General features: G+C 43.2%; 1 long non-coding RNA gene across 1 annotated transcript in view; it reads left to right on the top strand.

Annotated features, from left to right (window-relative positions):
- LOC136047700 (uncharacterized) overlaps positions 1-16,340 on the top strand; it is a 31,839-nt gene extending 15,499 nt beyond the window's left edge. Inside the window, exon 3 of the long non-coding RNA XR_010622124.1 lies at positions 16,072-16,340. This is a non-coding gene — a long non-coding RNA (uncharacterized LOC136047700). The remainder of the gene's footprint in view (positions 1-16,071) is intronic.
- The last annotated feature ends 378 nt before the right edge of the window (positions 16,341-16,718 follow it).

Below are 16,718 nucleotides of genomic sequence, written 5' to 3'. Positions count from 1 at the left end.
TTTGTATATGTGCACAATACATTCAATTAAACTTCCTAAGTATATATCACTAAGACAATACTGCAGAAGCAAACCCTTTAAGTGAAAGTGAAGCACCGTAGCTAATGCAGACAGAACTACAGCAACTCTGACTGTTCTTGCTGTAGTGGGAAAACTCTGCTCAAAAATGTTAATTGAGTGGTTTAAGCCAAGTGCCAGAAAACTGCTTCTGTGTGGTCGTCCCTACTTAGAGAATCTTCAAACTCAGTGTTTTCCATTTTTCCTTATTCCTTTCTTTCTTGGCTAGTAGTTGCCTCTGTGAATTAGATCTATAAACTATGAATCTAAAGAAGATTGCACATTGTCTAGATTTGGCATTTTGAGACAGACATATATTATTACTTTTTCAGTAAGAATCTTTTTAAGTACTTACGGTGAAGAAGGGCTTTCTGTGTTTTGCTTTTTGTTGTTTGGTCAGTTGTTTCTGTGTGGGGGGGTTGGGTTTTTTTTTATTATTATTGCTTTAATATCCCAAGTATCCTATTATCAGCCAAATTAATGCTGAATAAAACTCCAGAAAATTCAATAGTATTTCAGCAGGGATTCATTCAGCCCTTGGGTTTTGGGCTGTGTCATATTGCAAGCTCTAAAAAATAAGACTGTTTGGAAAGCTGCAGGCTTCCCATCTTTTTGTCTGGAAAAGTTATAAAATGGAACAGGCAGGCTTTTCACTGAGCTGCTGAGAACACAGTTCTGGCTGTGCAGTCAGGACTAAATAAGGAGCAAGATCTGCACTAAAAATAGAAATGGAGGCTGATCCAACTGCAGCGGGAGTTACAATCCTTGCACAGCAAAGGGTTGGTAGGTTCAGCTGAGGACACTCAGTTACAGAAAATCAAATAAACTTTATCCTGTTCCTGTAAAGCCATCATACCCTAACTGCTCTAACTGGATTTTTAACCAGTCAGCAGAGCTATTAATCATTCCTGTAAATTAACATCTTTTTTCAGATGAAGAATTTTTTCAGAGAGAGGATTGTATTCACCCCACAGTAAGAGGGAAATGTGGGCTGGTTTTATGTAACCGTTTGTAGAACATAGTGCATTAAATTTGTGCCATTTTTCTCATGGCTGGAGAAATGCATTCATACTATTCTTTTAAGCATTAAGCTGATGTGCCTGCTGATATTACAGACTGTGGGTGGGCACGCTCTGCTGACTCAGGTGTCTTGCCAGGATTTGGAACCTTGTCATGGACTGCAGATTTCAGAGCAGGTGCTTTGAAGGAGGTCACTCTGCTTGTTTCAAGAACAAAGCACAGAACACCATAGGTCATTGCAGCCCACTGCTGTATCCTCTCCCATCCTGCCTTATCCTGTCCTTTATTGGGAGCACAGTTCAGGAAATATGGGTCATTTGACACATGGGAAAGCCTAGACAGCAGAGAGAATGTGTGGAAGAAGACCAAAAGACTAGAAATCATTACACTTTCCCAGGCTATGAAAAATATACGCCAGTGAATTATGAACTAATCTCTTCATCTTCCTTCCTTATCTCCCTCCCCACCAGAATATCAACTACACTATTTCTCATGTCCAGACTCCTCTCCCAGCACCCTTACTTTGATCTCTTCCAACGTCCCACGTTGAGCACACAGTTTAGCAGAAGCTGAGAACAGCTGCCCTGCAGGACATGATCAGCATAGTGTTGTTGGTGGGGAGGAAGCAGCTCCATCTCCAGCTGAGTTCAGCGGACTGTTGCTGCTGTTGTATTACCATTACTACACTATCATTAGAAGAACTGTGTTTTCTGGGGAAAAAAAATGCACAGAGAAGGGATAATGATCAGAAACTGTGCTGAGTACTAAAGTATGTCCATCATTGTATTTTGGTTGCATGCAAACCTTACACAGATAGTTTTGTTTACCAACTTTAGCTAAATCTTCTAAGTCTACATAGAGCTTTGCCCTCATTTAACTATGGGCCATGCACACTCAGTTTTTGTATACCTTTAGCTCTTTGGAACAAATCATTGAAAATCATTTCCCCATGGAAATAAGCTACATTCCTGCATCAGCATAATGATTACACTAAAAAAAAAAGAAATCACACTCAATCCAACAAAAAAAAAAAAAAACTGTTAAAACTATGTGTGCAAAGAGAAACATTTTAGTAACATGTTTTAGGTAACTGAATGTTGTAGAAAGAGGAAGTGGCATTACTTGAAGTCACAATTTCAGTTTAGCTAGGGGCTTTTAAAAATGTTTATGATGAGATGGATTACAGGTTAGGAAACCATGGTGACACAACTGGATTGTTAATAGATAACTGCAAACTGAATACAAACATGTACACAGTTTTACCTTAGCTGCTTTTTTCATGATTAATCTTGAATGTAATACTTAAGATTAATTCTGCAGGCCCTTACACATGCAGAATGAATGAACTCAAGACTTCTTTGAGTTGGATGTTTGTGTTCTCAGAGCCCTTTCAAAGTGGAGGTCGCAGCTGTTCTTTTCATTCACATGTAATCTGGTAAAACAAACAACATACGTATGGGGTATAAGAGTTTAGCACTCAGAACACAGGGATTTATATTTACAGTTTTCAAATTCATATAACAAATTATGCTTAACCATATCATATCTTCCACCCATCAACCTGATTTGTTAGTAAAGATTTATGTTAGAATTGAGGTTTTAATGTGTTACATTGTTCAGAAAAATAACACTTTCTCCAAGTGCAGGATAACAAGGTCCAGTTTACATTCTCAGCCTTAATTCTAATTGTCATAAGTCTTCTAGATTTACATAATTAGTACATTTACATAATCACTGAAGACCTTCATCACTGAAGACCTGAACCCTGCTGAAAAATCACACTTATTCATATTTCATACTGCGAGCATACAGGACTGACCACAGATGCAGGCACAAAGACTTTTCTTTAGAGCTTGATGGCATCTGAGTGCCTAAGTGAGCTTGGTAGTTTAGCACACTAGCACAGAAATGCTCACAAGCAGTCAGCTGGCAGTCCATGCTGCCATATTATATCTGGAGTGGATAGGGCTTGGGGAGGGAAGGTACGGAATATAACATGCTCGCATGTGGGCCAAAGGACTTTTTGTTCTGTCACAGCGTAGACAGTAGTTGTAGTGCTCTTATTTACTCAGGGAGATGGAACTTCCAAATGCTGGATATTAAAAAACAAAGCGTGTCACTGAGTCTCTTGCAAGTCAAGGGGGAAGATTAGCTGACTATTTCACAAGCACTAAACAATTCATCCCTCTTTTTTTTTCCCTTGTTGGAGACAGCTACAGAAGCCCAGCAGTTTGCACATTGTCACAAGGAGATTTGCTCTTGCTCAGACATTGAACTTATATTTAACTTTCTCAAACCACAGAACCCTTACCCCTCATTTTACTCTAAAAATACTGCCAATTCAGGGGAAATACTCTTGCTAGGCTGAAACACTAGAAAGCATTCAAATACTTCAAAGCAGAATAGGTGGTTGAGATTCTGTTAAATGACAGTAGCAAAGATGTATTTCCTGTAGGAAATGAGTAATTCACAGGATATGGGTTAGAACTTGACACCGTACAAGTCACGTCTGAAAGTTATCACCATATGTTTTTGGATGGCCTCTTTACAGCTAGGTCAGACCCTCAAACTGCTTTTCATAATCAATGGCCAATACCTAGAACAGAAAAGCTGTCATGATTGTTAGCCATCTTCTTATATGGCTTTGAGTTGGTGCTGTGAGAGTGTCACTTTACTGTCTGTGCCAGGAAGTAATTAAATTACAGCACTTGCATAAACTCTTTTCTTGTGTACTTAAGTCTGCAGAGTAGCTTGGTAAAAGGTTTCAGTAGACATTCTTATTCAAAATACAGACAGGAAATCAAAAACATTTGAAGGCGTCTTCTCAAAATAGAATGATCCTGAATGGACATCTTCACAGCACAGGTCAACAAGAAGATGACTTCAGTATTTCAGGAATCACTGTTTCCTTTTATACTTCCCTGCCAGTCCTTCTAATTAACAAATTACTTGGCAAAATCAAGTAGAACTCAGCATAATTATATTTTTGATCTCCAGTTGCCAAAGGAGTTCTGGCTTCCTGAATAGAATATTCATGGAATATAAGGACTTACCTGCATTTGGAGGCAGAGAACAAAGGAATGGTTTGATGCCTGGACTTAAGGTTGTTCCCTCTCCTAGCCTGCGTGCTGGATGGCTGTTAAGAATAGGAAGTCTTGCTTTTCACTCATCAGTGGTAAAAAGGCACATTTAATTCACTTTGCCAATTAAATTTTCCTCATGGTGCTACAGAATGTCTTGAATCCATTTAAGGAATCAGCACATAACATTTTAAACTATCTTCTGGCTTTAAAGCAGTCACCAATCCTGAAAGGTTGAAAGAAGTTGAGCTTGCAGAAGTCTATACTCTGTAGCTTTTTCCATATCGCTGAACTGTGGCTCTTGGAAGGCCTAGCCAAGGTAAATTCATCATTTCTTCTCCTCGGACTGGACTCATCAACTTTCAGGAGTCCTTATCCTTGACAAGAGTTTTATCCTCTTGTTTACTTTTGTCAGATAGGATGACCTGGAGTCTGTTACTATAAAATATAAACCTTGAAGTTCTATATCTGCCCAATGGGTGTATCAGGCCTCAAAGTCACATAAGCAAATGTTCAGCTCCAGCAGATATCTGTATACACTTCTCCCAGAACTCCTGTTGCTATAGCATAAGTAACTTTTCATTCATTTTGATGCATAAAAATCTTTTCTGCAGGTTCACTATGCAGTGAAACTAGCAATATCTGATAGTGTGAGGATGTTCAATCATAAACAGCTTGTTTTGAAGCTATACCTGCACAACAGTGTAGACATTTAAAAACCCAAGTAAAATGTTCAACACATTGCCAGGCAATCACAATGAAGGTAAACCCTCACCCCTAAAAGGAAAAATAAGGACATAATAGAAATAAAAATTGGCAAGAATACTTCTGCTGTCAAAGAATTTTGTAAATTTCCAGATTACAGCCAAGCAAAACATAGGTAAGCATCTGTCTGCAATCTGCATAGATGCAGGATGTCTTTCCTGTCAATTTATCCCTTAAATAGTAGTAATTTCCTTGTAGTTGTTCTGTTGTCATACCTGATATACAGTTGCTTGAACTTGCAGTGTGTCTCACAAATACAGTAAACTGGGGACTAGACAGAGCATAGGGTGGTGGGAAAATGAGGATGCAGGAGACTAAAAGATATTACATTGAAAAAAAAAGCGGAAAATGAGAGCAGAGCAGAAGGGGAGAAAAAAGAAAACGCTCTGAGGAGTGTCAGTGCCAATAAATGTAATATCCTGCTCTCGAGCAAAAGAGAATAAAGCACAGATGGAAACGGGAGGGTATGCTCATCCAAACCCATTCTAAGAAAGCAAGCTGATTGTCTCTCTTCCGTTCTTTACAGTGTTTTTATGCCACTTCTACATAAAATCATGCACAGTCATTGGTGAGGAAAAGGTATACCTAAAATTTACATAGTCCCTTAAAAGCAAGCACATGCTGTAGAAGCAGTGAACAGCAGAGATGGGAAATCAATTATGGTGGCCATTTCCAGGGAATTCACAGGCCTTCTGAAGGCTGTGGATCAAATCCAGGCTTCATCCTCCACTCCAGTTAAATGAGTTGAGTTACGGGCAGGTTTGTTTTCCTGTAAGTCAGAACTGCACTCTTACCTTTGCCCTTTGGTTTCAGTGAAAGACCAGCATGTACATATGAACACAGAATTATTTTCTGTAATGATCAAACCCAAATGTTATTTTACCTTTGCCAGCTTTGTGTAGGGTGATGTGCCATCTTGCACATTTCTTTTCCTGGAGTGATTCCCAGAAGCATGCTATGCTTTTTCTTGCTCATGTCTCACTCGCTTTATTTACAAGTTGCCTACACCAGGTTTTCAGTCCCTGGGGACAGGCCTACACAGGAAATCTGTAGACAGTATTTAATACGTGCAAGGAGGAGAGTAGTAAAAAAGCACAATAATACTCCAAAGGATCTAATTCACAATTTTGCCTAGATCATAGGTAGCTTACCGTCCACATTTTAAACCACAAACACCTTTATCTGTTTCGTCACGTAGAAGGAAAAGACGTGGTAAAGATTACTAAGTCTAAAAGAAATTTTACTTAACGCTCACTGATGCTCTTCAGCTGCTAAAAAATTAAAAGCTGAAATCTCACAGTGCAGCTTTGGAGCAGAGTTATGCAGTGCTAGGGGAGTGAGAAATGAAATACTGTGGCCTGGTTCTTTATTTGGAATACCTAGGCCCAGTAAGCCTCGCATTTACAAAAATCTCTGATAGTTCTTGTAGAATTTGGTGGATTCTGTTTCTTAAACTGGGCACACAGAGCTTGGAAGACACTGATTTAACATAAGAATAAATAAATACTTGCTTTTAAAATCGCTAGTTACTTAACTGAATTAAGAGTAAGTGACTTTTACCTGAACTGCTTCATGTCCAACATCCATACATAATCTGTAATACCAGACTTGGGAGTTAAGTGCTGTGGGGGTGTATGTTCAGTTCAAAATACCAAAACGCAATTAAGGACAACAAGGCAATGTTTCCAGGAGATATCCCTGTCAAGTGGAAACCATTTGAAGAGCAAATTTTAACTTGGTTTACAGAATTACAATTAAGTTACTCTCTGATGACTGAATCTAATAGTATCATCATTTTGTTGTTCTTGGTTCTTACTGATTGTATAGAAAGTGCATTTTTTAAACATTTTTCTCACTATTATGTATACAAATTCCTATTAGCTGGAAAATAAATCAAGATAAGGCCTTCTTTCCTCCAGTGCCATCACAGCCGGAAACAGCATTTTACTGATGAAATCTGATTGGTATCTTACTATCCCTTTGACTACACCTGTGCAATCTCATTAACTGATGAACAGCATGACCTAAGGAAACTTAACAGCTAGTAACACTGTATAGGAAAGCTGATGTATCAAGTTCGAAATACATTTTAAACTGCAGTTGTATTTACAGGTTGACACTTGGTAAGGTCCCACTGTCAGTAAGTAGCAAAAGGGGAAAGGCATTATCCGTGCCCACATCACTGTTTTTCTGTTGTAAGGGTCCCAAGTAAAACCAGTTACTGCACTGAAAGCCCACCGCCCAGGTAGCTCCCTCAGTACCGTATGCACTGAAATGGTCACTTACTCTGTCCCGACACCTGAGAGTGCAAGTAGAGCTTCCACAGGCATTTTCTTGAGGTGCAGCAGAACAGACAGGTCCTGGTGTGCATAGTTGTTGCCCTTGGCAATGGGAGCATACAGGTATTGCTGATCAGGGAGCAGAGCTCTTTGGGGTCTGTCACTCATCTCAGTCCCAGGGCCTGAAGAAGACCTTCCTAAAGGTACTTCCTCTCTCATACCCTTGCTGCAGCTGAGTCAGGGATACTGCACTGGTGTTGAAGCAGCACTACAATTTGTCCCAACAGACAGGGCTTTAACAATCACATCCCACTCCATCACTGAATCAGGATGCTTTATGCAAAGGCACTGCAGCAGGTGAGTCACCATCGGGGGGTGGAAAGAGAGAAAGAACACATCTGATGTTGTCTTACCCTGGTCATCAGTCCCACAGGTTTTGTCCAAAACTGCAAGAGATGCCCCTTGCAAGACTGGCTTGTTGACCTCCGCTGCTGTTGGTAGTGAAATGAGGATTACCCCTGTGGTGATTCAGGCTGACCTACATTTTTATTTTTAAAACAAACTAGCTGGAGTTACTCAGGAGTTTATGCTCTGCTCTTGTTTGTTGTTTCTAGGGGGACTGTTTTCTTTAATAAGAAAGAAATCACTCAGAAGCATGCCTAGGCTTGCTGCAGGTGGTTACATTCAGCTGTAACCTGGCTGGTGGAGAGCTTGGCATGCTACGGGAGGAAAAACATGCTAGTACGAACTGGATTTAGTAGCAAGAAGATTTTGATTTGGGGCAGCATAAAGAAAATTGTATAACTCTGTTGTGCTATCCTGAGTAGGAGAAGCCAGTGAATTGCATGATTTTTCCATCTTTGTAATCAGTTTGTTATGCACAGGGCAGTGCCGTGGGATTAAGCACTTTATCTGCTGGGCTTCCCCTGGCAGCATGTGAAGAAGTTCATTATGAGTGCTTATCACATGATCCACTTAATCAAACCACTGAAACTCTGAGAATAAGTCATTCTAACAAGGCCTATCAGAGCTGCCTTACAAACCACTCACTGATATACTTTTCCTTGGTTCGCATACAATGGGTTTCCTTGTGTCACAGTGCATGATACAGGAAGTTCATTATCCCCAGTCCAAATTCAGACATAGAGAAAGGAAGTGGGGCTTACAAAGAAGCAACAGATAATTTGCAGAGGATTCTAGCTAGCCACTCAAATCCCACATGCAGTTGGACTGTAAGCTCTTCATAAGAAGGGCCGTCTCATCTGTAGAGTTAACACACAAGGTAGCTATGTAAATAGCTGGTTTTAGCATTGCAAGATAGATGACACAGGAGAAATTATTTACCTGTTGATTAGAGGTTATTTAAAGGAAGCATGTGAAATCACATGTGAAATCAGAACAGAAACTGTGCTTTTCACTGGGCAATAGCATATGTAATGGAAATAGAAGAGTCAATCTCTGGGCTCATACAGAGCACCTTGAAAGCCTGCTAATTCCCAATGTATGCCAGGGTTCAAAATGCTCAGGTTCATGCAACAAGTCAGGAGCTTGCACACATGCTGGCTTGTGTCCATATGCTGTACAGCTGGTCAGATAAAATGCCTTTCCCCGGCACATACTGAGGATCTGTTCTGGTCATAGGGAACTGCTAGGTTGAGAGGTGCTCTGCCTCCTCAGGAACATTCATTTCGCTGAGGCCTGTCACAAGTTTCCAGCACTTGTTGGTGTTACTGCATGGTCAGATCCACAGGCAGGATCTTATGAGGGCGTGGAGATGCTTGCCTTTCTGCTATCAGCTACACTGGCTTGTGTAATGCAATAAAAAGTACAGCAATAACAGCAGAGTGGCACAATCCTAAGCTGCAGCAAATGCAAACAAGCCCAAATGCAGCAGCTGTAAGCACAGAAACAAAGGAAAACCACTTACCAGTAAGCAAGGATCTCCAAAAAGATAGCTTTCCCTCCACTGCCAACCCTTAAATGAAGTCTGGGAAGGGGTGGATCCTGGCTTCATCCCTTCTGGTCACTCAAGTACATTGCATGCACCTGAGCTTCCCTGGGTTGGCCCTGTTTTCCTACCAGGTGCTCAGCTGCTGTTTCATGCCACGACTTAGCATTTCTCCTACAGCCTGGACTAGCCTTTGTGTAAAAATATCCTGATAATTTTCTCAGGCAGGAAACTGTATGTGAGATGTATACCTCTTCTTTCTCCTCTGAAGCTCATGTGAGAGCAGCATTGGGTCATCATGGGCTGAATGCTGCTTTCAGGTGGGGATGCACAGACTGTGATGCAAAATCTCCAGAATAGCCTTTTTGTACTGGAAATTGCTATTGTAACAAGAAGCATCAGATAGTTCTGAGACAAGCTACTTAGTAAGACATTACAAGCAGGGAAGCATGCAGGAGTGAGAAACATGGGTGACAGAAATAAGAAAGCAAGCTGGTTTGATGCAGATCGTGCATTTTTACCTCAGGTAGCTCCAGTGACGCAGGTCACAAAGTCTGTGCCATTGTCCAGGCACTGCTTTGAGAGCAGGGTGAAACCTGTTTGTCCGGGACCAAGTCCAGCCAACGCAGCTCTAAAATACAACCTGTACATTACTCCTGGGGCCAGCCTGGAGTCATCAGTGAATCTGGCCTGCATCTGCCAAGAGATGTGAGGGTTTGAGATAAACAGCTTTCACTCAGTGTGCTGCCAGAGGAGTTAGGTGATGACCCCTCATCTGTGATCTCCAGGTACTTTAAACCTGGTGTCTAGTTTAGACACAACCAGCAGTGTCACGACTGCTGATGTAGCAGTGCACCAAGCTGGCACTGCCATGGCTGTGTCCCAGGGACAGTGCTGCTTCAGTAGTTTGGTTTCCACAGAAGCCTGAAGGAAAATGCCATTTTACTGTCTTTTTCCTCTTAGTTTTAAAAATGCTGAATTATGTTATCTCATTTAAAATATAACATAGCAAAATGAAGACGAATCTATGCTAGCTGGTTGGTTTTGCCACTTCCTTCGATTTGATTACTTTATAATTGCTTTCCTCTTTATCATACTTCCTGTCTCTCTTCCCAGTTTCTATTATTCCTATTTAAAGTCCCCATCTCATCTCTCTTTTGGGACATTCTTACTACTGGGTTTCTGCTGTTTCAGTTTCTTTACAGTCCCTGCTTCAGGAAAATTATCTCTGTTATAAGATTAGGAGGAAAATGGACATACAAAAATTATTTATATGCACATAGTATTTACTGAGTAAGCCTCAAATAATAACTTTTAAGTGGCCAGTTTGCCTTCGTCTCCACTTCTTATGTAAGGAACCTGGAGCAGAGTGAGTTGATAACATTCTGCTGACTGCAGCAATTCAGTGGTAAAGTGGAGATAAATCTTTTTCCAAATGATTTCTCAGTGCTTTATCCATTGCCCTGTACATGGGGAAAGACACTTTTAAGCATCTGGAATCATTATTGGCAGGGATATCTTTAATCTTCTTAAAAGAGAAATGGTTGGTTTTCCTCTGAGTGCTGTTAATTAGACATCAAAGAAAAAAATGGCTTACGTATCGATACTGAGACTGGATCTCAGTGTTTCTGTATGACCAGTTTATAGGAAAAAAATTGAGAGGAAGGCTGCAATGGGTGTTGCATGCATGTGGCTGTATACATTTCTTCGTGTCAGTGAGAAGCACACAGTATCTGCTGAGCATTTAGGCGATGCTACCAAATACAAACCTGAGTGGTTTGGTCGGTACCAAGCCAGGCTGAGTTCTCTCTGCCAGCGTAGGGATGAAAGAATCTTTAATGCGTTAGCTACTCCTGGGCTGTTCAGCTCAACCCCCACCAGTGTTATCTTTTTAGAAGTTTTCCTGACTAAATTGCTTCCTTTGAAGACTGCAGGCTTTTTAACAGCACACTGCAGCACCCGCTGCTTGCTGAAAATCCTGAGGCCGGCACACCAGAGCATTGCGCTGCCAAACATGCCAGTCATAAAGCATTGCGTTCGGTGGATTTGAACTGGAGGTAGCTGACGAAAAATGGAATGGACATGTTGTAAGAGCTGTCAGGCCAAGCAGAAGAAGATAGCTTTGAAGAAAGCCTCAAAGATAGCACTTCCAGAATATAGAAGAAGTGTAAAACCCAAAGAATGAAGTACAGTCAGAATGAGCTCACTGCAGGTGGTGGCAGTCATGATTTTTTAAAGATCACTTTTAATTATGAACTACTTTCATCATTATTTTTTGTCCAGTGCCTAGCATTACAATACCTTCTTCTTCAGCCCCAGAAAAACACACTTCTGTGGTCCCTGCGGGCATTCCCACAGCACTTTTTCCACCTTAGGAGGCTGGTGTTACACAGCAGAGAGGACTTTATTGGCTTGACCTGCGGGTGGGGTGCTGGAAGTCCCCTGGCAGGACTTGGACCACCCCTTTCCAGCAGCCAGCCTGCTGGGGTTCACTGTGAGCAGCCACATTCTGCCAGAGGTTCCCTGGGCCCTCCTGTGAGCCTGGAGAAGGTCCCAAGACCTTCCCACACGGGCAGGTGTCACAAAATGGCTGCCTTCTGCCACCACAGCTCAGGGCAGGTGTGAGGCTGCTGCTGGGAACCCTGGTGCACCGGTGCGTTCAGCTCAGCCTACGGGGATCTTTGTCATCTGCCACTGGCACAGATTAAACAGAAGCGACAGCAGGGGAGAAAGCTGTTAAATTAAAGCCAAAGAGTAACGAGAGAGATGTTTGCTTTGCAAGATAGCGCGCACCTGTTCTGTGTGCTGAGCGCTCTCTGAGGCCTGCTCTCCTTGTGTACCACAGCCGGCCTTTGTGAAGGGCGGTGCAGCTCCCTGCTGGGATCTGGCGTTTCCCTCAGCCTTACCTTGCAGCCAGGCACCGAGGCAGGCTGGGGAGGGGTCCCAGCCAGTCTTTGCAGCAGGTCTACCCCACAGGCCGCCTCCTGCCCGCCCTGCTGTTGGTCCTGGGGACGTCTGCCTCATGGCTCTGTTAAGTGGTACCAAGTGATGGAGGCTATAGGGTCTCTCCAGGAGAAAATCAGCTCTTGAGGCAAAACTTCATGTCTTGCACGCGGGGTTTTGTAGGATTACCTTTGCACCAGACCCACCGTACGGTCCCCTCTCTGGAGAGGCCAGTGTAGCTTTATCTGTGGGATGAAAAAATTACTACTGTATTTCTGTCACACAGGTGGCTGGCATAAAAAATCTTCACACGCACTAATGTCATCAGAGTTCTGGCAAGCCTGCAAGAAAGGCTGCATCTCAGCGAGTTCTGTCTCTCCCTTCATGCTGCCCTCATCCCAGTGTTTGCTCTCCTTCTGGGCAGTGCATTTCCCAACCACACCCCACAGATGTGCAGGCAGTGGGGAGCAGCAGCCGGTACCTCTGCAGCACTCCAGGCGATGCCTTTGTGCCTGCAGCACCGCAGCTCCTGCTGGCAGCAGTGCCTGCCTGGGGGAGGGATGCTCGCGTGCTGGAAGCTACTGCCCTGCTGTTTACACATGAAGTTAATAACTGACTTAAGAAAACTACGAATGTGTTTCTGTGGCTGCTCCTGTTAATTTTTTCTCTCTCAGCCCCAACGCTCTTGTTTTCTGTAATTTCCTTCCTAAACTTTCATGCAACCCTAATTTCTTTTAACACGAGTGCATTAGTTTTGAAGCAGCCTGTGTGTTTCCAGCTTCTCCTTCTCCCTTACCTGCTGATTATTTCTTTTTCACCGTCCTCTCCCTACTTGTTTTGTTTGCAAAAACCTGCCTTTCCCCTCCCTCTTCCTCTCCGCAGCTCCCACCATCTGTCTCTCTACAAACACAAAGCTGTAGGGGAAATGATTCACTCGGCTGCGAGCTCATTACTCACGCTCTCCCCATCATGGTTTCTGTCCTTGTAGGACGCTCTAACTAATGTAAAGATCAATGGATCCTGGGAATTGTTATTCAATTAAAAAAAAAAAAAAAGCCCCAGCAGTTAAATAGATGGGTCTCTTTGTACTTCCTCAACACCAACGCTTTATTTTTCTGCCTCATTCTGCTATCATTGTTTTTCAGACAGGGATCATTGAAACAGAAGAATGGAAATTGTCGCTGGAGCATTTAGTGCAACCTTGTGTATCACATGATGCAGGAATTACTTAATGAAATTCCCTGGCCCAAACCAAGCAAATCTGTGGTAAATCTAGAGCACATATTTTAGGATGACAGCCAGAATGATGAAAGGAATTTACTACCCAGCCTTGCTAATCGTTTTGAATGCTTAACTGCTTCCCTAATATGCGGCTTTGTAAGGAGCAAAACAAACACAGCCTCATTTCCTGCAGCTTTCTCCCCTCCAGCCTCGCCCACACTGTGCACCCCAAAAGCCCCCTCCCAGCTGTGGCTGGGGCTGGTGGGTGAGGGGGTCACGGGGCTCAGCTTGCAGTGCTGCCAGTTCTGGCAGGCCAGCACAGCACAGCACAGCACCTCAAGGATGAGGCAGAGGCCCACATCGCACAGCTGCCCCTCCTACCGGGCAAGCCTGGGGCTCTCCAGTACTCACTATGTCTTTGAAACCTGTAGGCTCACAGTACGTTGTGGGGTGCTTCTTGTGCCCTGGCAGCACAAAGGGCCAACCATACCTGGGGGCACCCGGCCCAGCAGCCAGGTGAAGGGGAGGGGTTGTCTTGCTCTGCTCTGCTCTGTGCTGCCTCACCTCCAGCACTGGGGAAGGGTTTGGGCTCCATGATATAAGAGGGACAGAGAGTGCATCTGAAGGAGGGCTACAAAGATGGTGAAGGGTCTGCAGAACAAGGTGAGTGGGGAGTGGCTGAGGTCCCTTGGTGTGTTCAGAGCAGAGGAGCTGAGCAGAGCCCTCATGGCAGATGAGCTTGGCACTGCTCTGAGCCACTCTGCTCTCTGTGACAGCGACAGGACCCGAAGGAATGGCATGGAGCTGTGAGGAGAGGGTCAGGTGGGTGTTAGGAATGGGGCTCTTCAAAGAGCAGCATGCATGGAACAGGTTGCCCAGGGCAGTGGCCACAGCCCCAAGCTGCCAGAGTTTGACTTCTGGGTGGAGCTGAGTGGAGCCAGGAGCTGGAGTTGATGCTGCCTGTGGGTCCCCTCCGTCTTGGGATATGCCATAATTCTGTGATTGTGTTCTGTTCTGTATTTGAGCTTCTACCTATCAAATGTGGAAAGAATTGTCTTTTGGGATCAGATGCTGTTTGTGACAGGCTAATCCATTGATGCTTTCTTTAGAAACCAAACTAAAAATGGGAATATAAAGTGTGTATGTTTGTCCTTTCAGCTTCTAGCTATCAAACCTAGTTTATGTTTACACAGAGTTGCAAGAATCATTGTCATTCCATATTGAACATGCCTGCCCTTGTGTTTATTTCCTGCTGAGATTTCCCTGCCCCTGTTGGTTTTGTGATCAACTGCTGCCATGGTCTTGTTGCCAAATAACATCCTGCATTTCCAACCTCAAGTCCTCCAAACACATTCCTAGAAAATGTACATTTCGAGTCCTAGAATTCTTTTTTGAGTGTTAAAATACTTAAGATATGTTAAAGTACCTGAGACAGCCACACAGGAGTGGCAGATTTGCAGCAGCACTTCACAGGATCACAGAATCACGGAGCTGTAGGGGTTGGAAGGGACCTCTAGAGATCATGTAGTCCAGCCCCCTGCCACAGCAGCTCCCTAGCCCAGGTTGCACAGGTAGGCGTCCAGGCGGGTCTGGAACGTCTCCAGAGAAGGAGACTCCACCACCTCTCTGTGCAGCTGTGCCAGTGCAAGAAAGTTGCATTTTCTAGAACAGCACCTGGAAGCTGAGCTTGAAGTTGTGCAGCACTCTGAGTGACCCTAAATGCCAATGTTTAGGTAACCAAGCCCCCCTCTTCCCCCTCACTTTTGTATTGACTTTGTTGACCTTTTAAGAAGGATTTCTGTCATGGTTTTAGACTCGTCACCATAAAAGAGCAAGTTATTTTCTTAATTGGAAACTTAGCTTTTCATTGTATCATATGGAAAATGGAGCACTCTGTCCCCACTCTCCCCTGTGTAGCTAACAAGAAGTGCTGCTGTGTAATAGAGGTTTATTGTGCCCTGTCAGGGAACTGTCAGCATGTAGGGTATGAGCCTCTCTCAGTTGCTGGGCTGTGGGATTTCTCTCTAGAACCTGGGGAGAAGCACAGCAAATACCACAATGAAAATTACAAGGTTTGACAACACCAGATCCACCCTTCTCCTAGTTCTCTTAGGCAGCTGTAACTCTTTATGCAAAAGGAAAATCCATACCAAGGGTATCTGCAACGTAGTTCTGTAATTGTTTCTCATGAGCACCATGAAGCACATCCTGTATTGACACACCACACTGGCATGATCTTTGTGGAATGCTAATTAAATCTTTTGGGCAATGTAACAGGAATATCAGCTTCTGGTTAATTTACTTTTCAGAGAACTAAACGCATCTACTTTGTCATGGAGCTGTATTTGGGTCATTCTGTAACAAACAGTAATGAAGTGGATCTTGGGAAGAGCCTGTACTGCACAGGCACGGAGTGCTCTGCACCGGAGCAGGAGGTTCTTGCATAACTCCTCTAACGATAAGGGCTGCAGGATTTCAAGCCAACAGGGTCCACTGTTATCTCAGCAAGGTTAAAGCAGTTAAGAAAAGAACTCTCACTGAAGTAGTGCTTATGTTCTCTGCAGAAAACACTCTCAGACTCCAGCAGATGTGAAGTCGCTGATCCTTCTCGGTTGCCAGCACCCCATGGCTCTCCAACATCTTTGATTATTTTATTGTTCTGTACTGCATACAAGTTGTAGGAGTCAATGTTATTTCTCTTAACAACCGCTGGTTTCCAAATGGCAATTGTTCTTTGACACGCTCTGTTTTAAATAAGGGATGAAGAGCAGTAATGAAGCGAAAGACCCTCTATAAAAGTACTTCAGCATTCCATGGGACTGACTGCACACGCAGTAACACATTTAGCTGTCCTTTTGTGGACTGTTGCTGTAACATGCTGAAGGTGTTAGGGGCTGTGCTCTGAGGAAATGGAACTCCAGAGGCTTCAGATCCAAGAGTCCTCTAATTGAAGACAGTGCAAGACAGTCTAAGCAAAACTTGGCATTACTCAACACTCACCGTTCCTTGTTTCCAGCAATAATAAAAACTGACGCAACGTATAAGGTAGCCTTACAAAAGGCAAATATATTTCATAGTGCATGTACAAAGTAACTGCCTGATAATGCTGTACAAGGCAGGGATGTCTATGAAGAAACCCCCGAGCAAAAAAAGGAGGATGTAATTTGTATTTTACACTTATTGCAACATTATTTCTGGTATTTGTTTGGTGCATCGAATAATAAAGGGATACGTTAAAAACAGATGTTAGAATCAAGTTGGACATTGGTTCCATTTGCAGGTTTTTTAAAAACCCAGGAGAAAAGAGTTCTGCCCCCATCAGCTTAGAAATAGACGTTTGATGTGGTGGAAACAAGGCTGAGCCTGAGCTACCCAAGACAACCCATTCCTTAAGCAGAAAGAGTG

This window comes from Cyrtonyx montezumae, unplaced genomic scaffold (genome assembly GCF_038088225.1).
Source record: "Cyrtonyx montezumae isolate F1298 unplaced genomic scaffold, pur_monq_1.0 scaffold_0, whole genome shotgun sequence".
Classification (NCBI taxonomy): domain Eukaryota; kingdom Metazoa; phylum Chordata; class Aves; order Galliformes; family Odontophoridae; genus Cyrtonyx; species Cyrtonyx montezumae.
Note: the sequence above shows the minus strand (reverse complement) of the source record. Positions and strands in the feature narration are given on the sequence as shown.